Raw genomic sequence first — 12,397 nt, 5'->3', positions numbered from 1 at the left:
CTAGGATCGAGGGCGCATAGGTGAGAAGACAGGCGGCTGCGGGCGCGCGGGCGAGCGTGGAGCAACAGATTGTCGGGGCGGCTTCTGCCAGGGTGGGAAAAGGAGCTGTCACTGCCCCGGTCTGGGTTGGCGGAGGAGGAATCGTCGTGTAGCGAAGCCGGGGTGGCGCGACTGTGGTGAGGTGACGGAAAAGACGGGCGGCATCGGGCTCTGCGGCCGGGATCTGGCGATGTGATGATGGGTGCGGGCGGCGAGGTGCTGCAGAAAGGGTAGCAGGGGAGCTTCCGCCGCGATTGGGGAAGGGGGCGCGAGAATCCATCCAGTCGCGGGCCGAAAACGAGGCGGAGCGGCGGGCGTCGGAGGAGTTGAACCACGCGGCGGGGAAAAACTGAAGCGGGCATGCAACTCGAGTGTGCCTGTCGCGGGAGATTTGGGGGAAAAGATCTCGTGGGCCCGCCGGTCAGTCTCGGTGGTCCACTGCTCGATCTAGAGGGCGATGCTGCGGGATGGCTTAGAAAGATCCGACGGTAGGTTGGGGGTCGGCGGGGTCGGAACTGGGGAGACCACGGCGAGGGGTCGGATCGCAGGGGTCGGAAGATCTGGAGGTTGAACACTTAGGCTTGGAAAAACTAAGACAGGTGATCAGGGGCTCGGATTAAGATTGACGCGAAGGATTTTTGTCCGAGGCCGTCACAGCCTACCCCCCTTAAAAAGAATCTCGTCCTGAGATTCGGATGTAGGAATAACCGATGGGGGTGTGTAGCCTTTACCTCCTTGGCTGGGAAGAAAACTGGGGAAGTGTTTGTTCAAGTACTCTTCTGTTTCCCACGTGGCATCATCCTCCGTGTGGTTCCTCCAGAGGATCTTGTACATTTTCACCATTTGGCGCCGGTTATGCCTTTCTTTCTGGTCAAGGACCTTGGCCGGATACTCTGCATAGGTCAGGTCAGGCTCGATTTGAAGCTGTCCTTGTTCTAAGATCTCGGTTGGGACTTGGACACATTTCTTCAGCTGAGACACATGGAAAACATCGTGTATGGTTGATAGCTGTTCTGGGAGTTGGATCCGATAAGCCACGGGTCCACAAATTTCCACAACTTCATACGGGCCAATGTAACGGGGAGCCAATTTCCCTTTTACTCCAAACCGTTGCACTCCTTTGGTTGGGGAAACTCGAAGATACACATGATCACCAATATCAAACTGTAGGGGCCTTCTTCGCTTGTCGAAATAACTCTTTTGTCGAGATTGGGCAGCCTTGAGATTTGCTTGAATCAACTTCACTTGTTCTTCGGCTTCTACTACTAAGTCCGGGCCATAAACTTGTCTCTCTCCTACTTGGGACCAGTTTAATGGGGTCCGGCATCTCCGTCTGTACAATGCTTCAAAGGGTGCCATCTTCAAACTGGCTTGGTAGCTATTGTTGTAGGAGAACTCCGCCAATGGCAGGCACTTGTCCCAATTCTTATCATAGTGGATGACACAAGCTCTTAACATGTCTTCAAGGATTTGATTGACTCTTTCGGTTTGACCATCGGTTTGAGGATGATAGGTTGAGCTACGGATGAGTTTGGTGCCCATGGATGCTTGTAGCTGTTCCCAAAAGCGTGCTACGAACTGAATTCCTCGATCAGAGATGATGGTCTTAGGCACACCGTGTAGGGAAACTATGCAGTCAAGGTACAGCTCTGCATACTACTTGACTGTGTGGGTGGTGTGGACAGGAAGGAAGTGGGCGGTCTTGGTCAGATGGTCCACTATAACCCAAATGGAATCATGCCGCTGTGATGAAAGAGGTAGTCCGACAATGAAATCCATGCTGACATCTTCCCATTTCCAAGAGGGAATAGGTAGGGGTTGTAAAGTACCTGCTACATTTAGATGACTGGCCTTGACACGTTGGCAAGTGTCACACTCTGAAACGTACCGGGCAATTTCCTGTTTCATTCCGCCCCACCAGAAAGTTTGACGTAGATCATGGTACATCTTATTGCTGCCTGGGTGGATTGAGAATTTGGAGAGGTGAGCTTCATCTAGGATCTGCTTCCTCAAGTTGGGGCCGGCTGGTACAACCAGTCGGTTTCTATAATATAAGCTTCCAGTTTCGTCTAGCTCAAACTGCTTATATCCTTCATCTTTTAAGGAGATCTTCCTGGTGATCCGCTGTACTTCCTCGTCCTTTACTTGTGCTGACCTTATTTGGTCTTGTAGAACAGAGTCAAGGGTGATGTGGCTGAGGGTTCCATGGGAAACAATTTCCAATCTGAGTTTTCCCATCTCATGACACAAGGTTTCGGTGAAGGTTGTTGCCAACAAGCAGTTGCAACAGGGCTTGCGGCTAAGAGCGTCGGTGTAACGACCGACCCCTAACCTTTCCCAGTTAGGTTTGATCTCAGCCTTAACCTTAGTCAGCTGTTTGGTTGACCGCACCTAAGTGCTCAGTCTTCCGCCAGTCCGACCCCTGGATCCGACCCCTTCCTGCTTCGCTTCTCTCCCGACCCCGGCGAGTTCAACCCGACCATCGGATCCTGCTGATCTTCCTCACCCGTCCGATCTATCCCCCGGTGGACCCGCGAGATCTTCTTCCAGATCCCCCGCGCCAGCCGCACTCGAGTTGCATGGCCGCCCCCAGAGTTTCCTTGCCGCGTGACTCGTCTTCTCCGACGCCATCGCCCAGTTTTGTCTCTGGCAAGCCGCAGAGTGGGTTCCCGCGCCCCTTTTCCCCAATGGCAGCGGAAGCCCTCTGCACCCCTTTCTGCAGAGCCTCGTCTCCCGCGCCCATCATCACGATACCAGATCCCGGCCCCGGAGACCGATGTCGCCCGTCTTTTCCGTCCCTTTCAGCAACAGTTGCGCCGCCCGGTCGTCGCTACACGACGATTCCCCCACCGCCAACCCCGACCGCGGCCGCGACAGTTCCTTCCCCCCCCCCCGCTCTGTCAGAAGCCGCCCGACAATCTGTTGTTCCGCGCTCTCCCCCGCGCCCGAGTCCGCCTATCTTCTCACCTGTGCGCCCTCGATTCTAGCGCCGTTTAACCGGTCGCTTCTATCACCTCTTCCGCACGACGACGCCCGCTCTCCGCCAAATCCCAACCACCGGTCTACCAGCGCCTACGCCGCCCTGACGGTATAGCGCAATGATCGCTGGCGTCATCCCCGGAGTTCTGCAGCACCGCCCTGTTTGCTCAATCGCCGCCACGGCAGAGCACTCCATTGCTTCTTCCCGGCCTTCGCGCCGCTCCCCTTCTCTCTCTCCACGACGTTTCTGTTCCTTTGCTCCAGCAGCTATAAAAGGAATGCCCCCGTCGCCGGAGTTCCCTCCGCCTTTGTTGCCTTAGCCTTCTCTAGCTCCCTGCTCAAGCTCCTAGCGCTACCCACCCGGTTCTTGAGAAGTTCTTCTCCCAGTTCCTTCTCAATTCCTCCAAGTCACCCAGCAGCTTGCTCCTTTGTGCTGCGTAGAGCTCTCTTGTGATCCGCAAGAAGCAGCGCCGCCGCCGGAGCTTTGCCGGTCTTAGCCCTTGCTCGAAGCTTTAGACCTCTCGCCCAAGTTTGCCTCTTCCCGACCCCGAGCTTTCCTTTTAGGAAGAAGGTGAGTTGCCGACCCTAAGTCCGCCTCGCCCGACCCCTCCTATCCGCCCGACCCCGGTTCCGCCTCGTCCGACCCTGTCTGTTCCGCCGACCCTTATCCGCCTCGCCCGAGGGCTTGGCTGTGATCTTTTTCTTCAACTTGAGGGTGTATGTGTAAAACTTGGGAACCCTTCAGTGCTTGCGTCTGAGGATCCCAGTTATCACATCCTCTAGTTCAAGGATCAGACCACTAGTTCCTTCCTACCCTTACCTCTTGATTATCATCAGCTCTCTCGAACCACCATAACCTCCTGCTCATTGTCGCAAGTTTCTGGGCTCAGGCGAGCCAGTGTTGCTGTTGAAATAAACGTTTAAGCTAACCCTTGCATTGCATTCGTGTAGAGCTGCACCTCGCCGACGGCTTCTACGAGTTGCACCCGGCGCCCGACGAAGAAGCTGTAGCCGAGTTCCTGCCCGCGGAAGCCGAAGTCGCCCCAGAAGTCGAGCAGCTTCCGTCCCCTTTGCTTGCAGGCAAGCCCCGGTTGCATGAGAATCCTACGTGGTTCGCCAAACTTGCGCATGCCTTCCGTATAGCATGTTTGTGCATTTACGTTTAGGAGTTGTGTGAAACCCTAGATGCACGACCTAGTTAACCTTTGATATGAGCACTAGCTGTTGGACCGAGTAGTTGCATTGCTTAAATAGGAGACGGTAAAAGCCGAGTGATCTCCTGTCACTCACGAGTTGTAGGAGTTGCGTGATTTACTCTCCTGTTACAACTATAAGGACGATGGACGGGGCAGGGTACGGTAACTTTTTGGTGGTTGGATGGTCGCCCCGTCTGTCTATGAAAACTTGCTAAGGCCCGACAGTGGTGGTGTTCGTGATCAAGTGTTTGAAAGTACTAGCCTCATACTTAGTATGGGATGAGGAAGCCTAGTACCTGATTGAACCTAGACGTGAGCGGTGGCTTCTATTTTCAGGTGAAGTTTCCGTGTCCGACCCCTTTTTGGTTGGTGCTTGGCCGCCCCAGCTCCCGCCAGGCTGGACGGTCGAGTGGGACCCTTCCTCAGACGGCGAGGAGAGGACTCAGTGATGTTCTGGCTGGCCCCGCCCAGACATCCGACCCCGACGAAGTCTTCCGCTAGTGTTTTATCTGTTGTTCTTTGTTATAAAACTCTGATGTAAATTTTTATGGCCGAACCAATTGAGTAAGACCTGCTTAACTCAGTGGACTCGTTGTATTCTCTGTAACCGCTCACCTTCGTGTGGGTTTGCTAGACTCGATCCTGTTAAGTGGTTAAATCGGATGAAATCCGACGGCACCCCGTGTTAGCTCGGTTTAAGCAGCAGTGTCGCATGTTAGGCGACTTAACCTTGCTTGATCAAGCTAATCCGAGGTGGTTCCGCCACAGCTGGTATCAGAGCTCGTGTTTAGCATATCAGAGAACCCAATGAGCCCTAAACACTTCTTTGATAATATAAAAGCTGCAAGAACCTTTTTGAAAATCTCGTATGATCGTTAAGGATGACTTAGTGCGAGAGGCCCTAGGGGATTTTGGGGTTGTTTCAGGTGACTAATAAGTATTTGGTTATGTTGCTAACTCCTCCAGCACTTCGCCACGTCTATTATACGTGTGCTGAGTTCCGCATCGCGAGCATGTGAGGGTTGATAGGGAGTTCCATTCAAGGGACCCTATCTTCGCGGTTGTTTTCGCCCACGTCTATTATACGTGCGCAGGTTCCGTATGTGATCCATACGAAGGTTGATACGGTTCGATTCCAACGAACCTATCAGCACGGTTGTTTCGCCACGTTTGCCATACGTGTGCCGATTCCGCATCCCGAGTGTGCGAAGGGTTATAGGGATCCATTCAAAGGGAGCCTATTTCCACGGTTGAGTGCTGTCCATGCAGCCTTAAATGCATGGGTGCCGTTCCTATAGTGAACGGTAATGTTTGGGAACGCTTTCGTGGGTGCTGGCACGAAAGGTTCGTGTGTGGTGTTTTCTGCAGGTTGCTAACCATGCTCGTGAAGAAGTTGCTAGAACCGACTAGTTAATATAGGGAGAGACGTATTGTTGCCTTGTCACCGGCGCTGACCGCGTAAGACCCAAAGTCTGGGCAGTTGTTTTTGGTTAAGAGTACGGTAGGCCGTGCATGCGTCATACCTAAAATCCGTAATGTTTCCTTCTCAACAGCAACCCTGTCCGAAAGAGTTCTTTTGGATTTAAGGATTTCTAGTTCCTCTTAGTTGCTCTCGGTTAAGCCCTTCTGCTTCCCTATCCGACCCCTGATCCTCGGAGCTATCTCACGTGGTTTCGGTTTTCTTGGTTCCAGATGGCTGTTCCCGGGCATGTGGTTTTTGGAGCGGACGGTACCTTCCAGTCAACGTGCCTGCATTTCGAGGGGTTTCCCGCGATCTTGTGGGATACGCTGAGGTGGTTTGGGTAGCAGTCCCCGCCCCTGTATGCTGGGCGGCTGTATATGGAGCAGGGCATCCAGACGTGCCAGGTGCAAGCGTTGGTACCACCTCCCCTTGCACAGCCCGACTGGCCCTCTCTAGGCATAATAGCCTATGGTCTTTCTCCGGAAGACACGTGGGAATCCGCCGCCCTTCAGTTGCTCACACAGTTCTGTCAGTTGCACCCTGTGGAGATCACGCTGGACCCGATCGGTCCTTTTCCCGTCAGGAGTCGGCTGGACCCGACCTGGCTGGACCGCATCGGAAACCTCGAGGTGTTGGCCACTACCTGTGCTATGGTCACCATCTCCACCAATGTCCGTTGCATGGCTGCTCTCTACCGGTTGATAGAGCTCCAAGGAAGAGCCATGACTCTCTTTGCCCGGACGGCTGTAGACACCCACGGATACCTCCAGACAGCTAGAAGAGACCTGGTAGGCCAAACCTACCAGCTGATCCAACGTGGTATCCAGATCCACGACATGCAAGATCGGATCTCCGAGCTGGAAGGAGAAGTTGCCGACCTCGTGGACGGCATGATAGAGCTCTCGGAGGAGAAGATGGAAGTGGAGATGGAGTTGGCAGTCGCCAATGCCCACCTGGAGGAGCACCAAGCTGAGCTTGAAGATATGCATGCCCTCAACATGCAGCTTGAAGCTCAGGAGGACCCTGAGGAAGACGAGGGAGCGTCCAGCATGGACATAGAAGAGGATGGCGCCCCTTCTCCGACTCATAGTGTCCAGTGGTAGCTTGAGGGTTCTCAGGGAACCTTCCTTCTTTGGTTGTACTCCTCGGCAGCCTAGTTTTTGGAAAGCTGTAATAGGTTAGCCTTGAGTTGAGTACTCCCTGTGTTGAAACATCGTTGTGTATAAAGTCAACCGGTGCATAGTTTTATCTTTTCGTATGGTGTGGATGCTAGGGTTAAGTAAGTTGCGCCGTAACCCTATGTTGCTTTCGGGGAGCCTGTTCAGTCGGCCGACCCTAGTTTGCGAGCCAGAGTGCGCCGACCTGTGAGGCAGTCTCCGCCTCGTCCGACCCTTTTCGAGTATGGACTATGTCCGACCCCTTGGTTTGCGTGAACCAGATCCTAGGAGTCTGTGTGTGGCATGTGTACCTGAAGTGGAGTACCAGGTCAAATGGAGGTTACCTATGCCGAGAATGGGAGGAATGTGCTTCCTCTATGAGGACGTGTGATGCACCATGGGTAAGAGTCGCATTAAAGGATTTAATTCATACGTTCCCATTTGTTGGAGTGCACCTAAGGTTATGAGCATTAATGGGGCGTTAACTCTTGCAGATGGCGCACCGCACGAGGTCTGGAACTATGCCCAGTAGTAGCGATCAGCGACAGGATCTTCCCCCGCCCCCGCCCCCATCGCCATTGGAGGCAATCTTAGCAACTCAAACCGAGCTGCTAAGGCATCTGGTGCAAGGACAACACCAGCAGCCACACGGTGGAAGAGCACAGCAGCAGCCGCATGTCGCGCGGTACGAGGACTTTCTAGGAACGCAGCCCCCGCTGTTCCAAAAGACACAAGAACCGCTCGACGCTGATGCATGGGTTCGTACGATCGAATCCAAGTTCGAGCTCCTTACCGCTCCATGCCCCGACGACAACAAGGCGCGGTTTGCAGCTCAGCAGCTGCGTGGTTCCGCACGGCTTTGGTGGGACCACTACCATGCCATGCTACCTGCTGGCCACGTGGTCAGTTGGAACGAGTTCAAGACGGCGTTTAAGGCGCATCACATTCCCGAAGGTCTCCTGGAGCGCAAGCTCAACGAGTTTCTGGCCCTCACCCAAGGAACTCGGGATGTGCTGCACTACGCCCAGGCGTTCAATGACCTATGCCGTTATGCTGGCTATCATGCGGACACCGATGAGAAGAAGCGGGACAGATTCCGCCGAGGACTGAGCTTGGAGCTCAGGGAAAGGCTGAACCCCATCAGGGTGGACACCTATAACGAGTTGGTCAACCTGGCCATCTCCCAGGAGGACTGCATGCAAGCTCTCAAGGCCGACCAGAAGAGGAAAGCCTCTGTGGCTTTTCCGAGCCCGCCAACCCGAAGGTTCCGGATGGTTCCTCCACAAGCCCTTGGCCGACCCCAACAGTCACGGAAATGGATCGCCCGACCCCCGCCGGCCGCAATGCCTCGTTTTCCAGGCTTCCAACCGCAAGTGCCCCGGCCGACCCTGCCAACGCCACCTCGCCCGGCAGCCAGTAACCGATGTTTTACCTGCGGCAATGAGGGGCATTTTGCAAAGGACTGCCCTAGGAACAAGAATCAGCAGCAAGGCCAGAACCCCATGGCAGCCAGAGGAAGAAGGCCCAAGGTGCAAGTCCGACAAGGCCGGCTCAACTACACCAGCTTGACCGAACTTCCCGAAGGTGCGTCAGTAATGACGGGTACTTTCCTTGTTTTAAATCAAGTTGTTGTTGTGTTGTTTGATTCGGGAGCCTCTCATAGCTTTATCGGGAGTAAGGCAAGGGAAAGATGTGGGTTAAGTATCGGTCACACTAAGGAACCCTATGTGATCGCCACACCTGGAGGAAGGATAACGTCGGATTAGGTCGTTATTCTTGTACCTCTCCAGCTAGGCCCCACCCTCTTCAAGGAAAACCTTATCATCCTTGACCTTGAAGGCCTAGATCCTTGGCATGGATGGGATGGCCCGACATCATGTTGTTTTAGATACATCAGCCCGATCTCTTTACATCAGCTCACCCTCTCAAGGCAGTTCTACCCTATCCTTGACCCATCCCGAGTCTTCGACTCCTTGTGCCTACCCTCTCTTGGGAGCCTGTTTAGAAGACCTCCCTGTTATCAGTGAGTACCCAGATGTGTTCCCAGAAGATTTGCTGGGTATGCCACCTGATAGAGAAGTGGAGTTTTCCATAGAGTTGATTCCTGGCACAGCTCCGATATCCAAGAGACCCTATCGGATGCCACCCGCTGAGTTAGCCGTGTTGAAGACCCAGTTGCATGATCTGTTGGAAAAGGGCTTCATTCGACCCAGTACATCATCTTGGGGTTGCCCCGCCCTGTTTGTGAAGAAGAAAGACGGCAGTTTACGGATGTGTGTGGATTACCGACCCCTCAATGCGGTAACAGTCAAGAACAAGTACCCACTGCCACGCATTGATGTCTTGTTCGATCAGTTAGCCGGAGCAAAAGTGTTCTCCAAGATCGATCTTCGATCTGGCTATCACCAAATCAAGATTCGACCCTGCGACATACCCAAGACAGCTTTCTCTACCAGATATGGACTGTATGAGTACCTAGTCATGTCCTTTGGACTCACCAATGCACCCGCTTACTTCATGTATCTGATGAACTCGGTGTTTATGCCCGAGCTGGACAAGTTTGTCGTGGTGTTCATTGATGATATCCTAGTGTACTCGAAGGACGAGAAAGAGCATGCCGACCATCTTCACATAGTTCTCCAACGGCTGAGAGATCACCAGCTCTATGCCAAGTTCTCCAAGTGTGAGTTTTGGTTAGATAGTGTCAAGTTTCTGGGACACACTATCTACAAGGATGGTATTGCCGTGGATCCCAGTAAGGTGCAAGAAGTCATGGAATGGAAGTCTCCTACCTCGGTACATCAGATCAGGAGTTTCCTTGGACTGGCAGGTTACTATCGGCGTTTTATACCGGATTTCTCCAAGATAGCTAAGTCGATGACCGAGTTGCTGAAGAAAGAGGTCAAGTTTGTGTGGGACACCAAGTGTGAAGAAGCTTTCAAGACCCTGAAGCACTTGCTAACCACCGCCCCAGTTTTGGCTCAACCCGACCCCTCTAGGCCGTATGACGTATACTATGACGCCTCTGGTACTGGACTCGGATGTGTTCTTATGCAAGACAGCCGAGTCATTGCCTATGCCTCACGTGCGTTACGACCTCATGAGCTGAACTACCCGACCCATGACCTTGAGTTGGCAGCAGTGATACATGCCTTGAAGATATGGAGGCACTACTTAATGGGAGCTCACTGCAACATCTACACCGACCACAAGAGCCTCAAGTACATCTTCACGCAAGCCGACCTCAACATGCGTCAGAGAAGATGGCTGGAGTTGATAAAGGATTATGAGTTGGAAGTGCACTATCATCCTGGCAAGGCCAATGTTGTAGCCGATGCCCTCAGTCGCAAACCCCATTGCCACTGCTTGTTGTCAACAGCCTTCACCAACACTCTGTGTCACGAGATGGGAAAACTAAGTTTGGAGGTTGTTCCTCAGGGAACCCTTAGTCACATCATCCTTAACTCAGTTTTGGAGAGCCAAATTCGGTCAGCACAAGTGGAGGATAAGGATGTAAAACGGATCATCAGCAAGATCTCAGCAAAGGAGGAAGGATATAAGCAATTCCGTCAGGACGAAACGGGAGGTGTGTATTATGGAAACCGACTAGTAGTGCCCGCCGACCCTGAGTTAAGGAAACAAATCCTAGATGAAGCTCATCTCTCCAAGTTCTCGATCCATCCGGGCAGCAACAAGATGTACCATGATCTTCGTCAAACCTTTTGGTGGAGTGGAATGAAACCAGAGATAGCTCGTTATGTTTCAGAATGTGACACCTGTCAATGTGTCAAGGCCAGTCATTTGAAGGTAGCAGGAACCCTGCAGCCGCTACCTATTCCCTCTTGGAAATGGGAAGACATCAGCATGGACTTCATAGTTGGGTTACCCGTTACAACTCAACGGTATGATTCCATTTGGGTTATAGTGGACCGTCTGACCAAGACAGCACATTTCTTTCCTGTTCGTACCACCTATACAGTCAAGCAATATGCAGAGTTGTACCTCGACCGTATTGTTTCCCTACATGGTGTACCCAAGACTATCGTCTCAGATAGAGGAGTTCAGTTTGTGGCACGTTTTTGGGAGCAATTACAAGCATCCATGGGCACCAAGCTCATCCGAAGCTCAACGTATCATCCCCAAACCGATGGCCAAACCGAGAGAATAAATCAGATCCTCGAAGACATGCTAAGAGCTTGTGTTATCCACTACGATAAAAGCTGGGACAAGTGCCTGCCCTTAGCAGAGTTCTCCTACAACAACAGCTATCAGGCCAGTTTGAAGATGGCACCGTTTGAGGCCCTGTACGGCCGGAGATGCAGAACACCCTTGAACTGGTCCCAACCAGGAGAGAGACAGGTTTATGGCCCTGACTTAGTGGCAGAAGCCGAAGAACAAGTGAAGGTAATTCAGGCAAATCTCAAAGCTGCCCAATCTCGACAGAAGAGTTACTCCGACCAGCGGAGGAGACCCCTGCAGTTCGACCTTGGTGATCATGTGTACCTTCGGGTCTCCCCGACCAAAGGAGTGCAACGGTTTGGAATAAAAGGCAAGTTAGCTCCACGCTATGTTGGCCCTTATGAGATTTTGGAGAGATGTGGACCTGTTGCTTACCGGATCCAACTCCCAGAACAGCTATCAGCCATACATGATGTTTTCCATGTGTCTCAACTGAAGAAATGTGTCCGAGTTCCAGCGGAGATCTTAGAACAAGAACAACTTCAAGTAGAACCTGACCTGACCTACGCCGAGTACCCAGATCGAGTTCTTGACCAAAAGGAAAGGCACACCCGACGCCAAGTGGTAAGGATGTACAAGATCCTTTGGAGAAACCACACCGAAGATGAAGCAACATGGGAAATGGAAAAGTATCTGAACAAGCGGTTCCCAGGTTTTCTGTCCCATCAAGGAGGTAAGAACAGCACACCCTTGATCCTTGAATCTCGGGACGAGATTCTTTTTAAGAGGGGTAGGCTGTAACGACCGACCCCTAACCTTTCCCAGTTAGGTTTGATCTCAGCCTTAACCTTAGTCAGCTGTTTGGTTGACCGCACCTAAGTGCTCAGTCTTCCGCCAGTCCGACCCCTGGATCCGACCCCTTCCTGCTTCGCTTCTCTCCCGACCCCGGCGAGTTCAACCCGACCATCGGATCCTGCTGATCTTCCTCACCCGTCCGATCTATCCCCCGGTGGACCCGCGAGATCTTCTTCCAGATCCCCCGCGCCAGCCGCACTCGAGTTGCATGGCCGCCCCCAGAGTTTCCTTGCCGCGTGGCTCGTCTTCTCCGACGCCATCGCCCAGTTTTGTCTCTGGCAAGCCGCAGAGTGGGTTCCCGCGCCCCTTTTCCCCAATGGCAGCGGAAGCCCTCTGCACCCCTTTCTGCAGAGCCTCGTCTCCCGCGCCCATCATCACGATACCAGATCCCGGCCCCGGAGACCGATGTCGCCCGTCTTTTCCGTCCCTTTCAGCAACAGTTGCGCCGCCCGGTCGTCGCTACACGACGATTCCCCCACCGCCAACCCCGACCGCGGCCGCGACAGTTCCTTTCCCCCCCCCCCCTCTGT

Source organism: Setaria italica, chromosome I, assembly GCF_000263155.2.
Source record: "Setaria italica strain Yugu1 chromosome I, Setaria_italica_v2.0, whole genome shotgun sequence".
NCBI lineage: Eukaryota > Viridiplantae > Streptophyta > Magnoliopsida > Poales > Poaceae > Setaria > Setaria italica.
Note: the sequence above shows the minus strand (reverse complement) of the source record.